This window comes from Musa acuminata, unplaced genomic scaffold (genome assembly GCF_036884655.1).
Source record: "Musa acuminata AAA Group cultivar baxijiao unplaced genomic scaffold, Cavendish_Baxijiao_AAA HiC_scaffold_76, whole genome shotgun sequence".
NCBI lineage: Eukaryota > Viridiplantae > Streptophyta > Magnoliopsida > Zingiberales > Musaceae > Musa > Musa acuminata.
The window spans coordinates 36990-37500 of NW_027020357.1; positions in this window are offsets into that span (position 1 = coordinate 36990).

A 511-nucleotide genomic window follows, 5' to 3' on the forward strand; every position below is an offset into this window, starting at 1 on the left:
TTTATCAAATCTGTTCCTATCTAACGGAACGCTATTGGATCAAATAACAAAGACAATGTTGAGAAAGGGATGGCTTTTCCCGGATGAAATGAAACATTTGATTCATGTAACAGGAGAAAGATTTCCCATTCCTTAGCCGTAAAGATATGTGGCCATGAAAAAGGGATTAAGTGGAACAGGATTGGCCGGGTGGTAGAGTCGTGGAAACATTTTTTATTCCATATTTTGGACCTTAGCTCCATGGAACAATATGCTACTGCTGAAACATGGAAGAATTGAAATCTTAGATCAAAACACTATGTATGGATGATATGAACTGCCTAAACAAGAATTCTTGAACGGCGAACAACCAGAGTCTATTACTCACTACATCAAACAATTTCCATTAATGAAACCATGTAAATCCATCGGAAAATAAAAAATACGCATGTCCGATGAAATGCTTGTTGCTATCTGCTCCAATAACGAATCATTGGTTTAACTGAATAACTAAAGAAAATAGATAGACCTT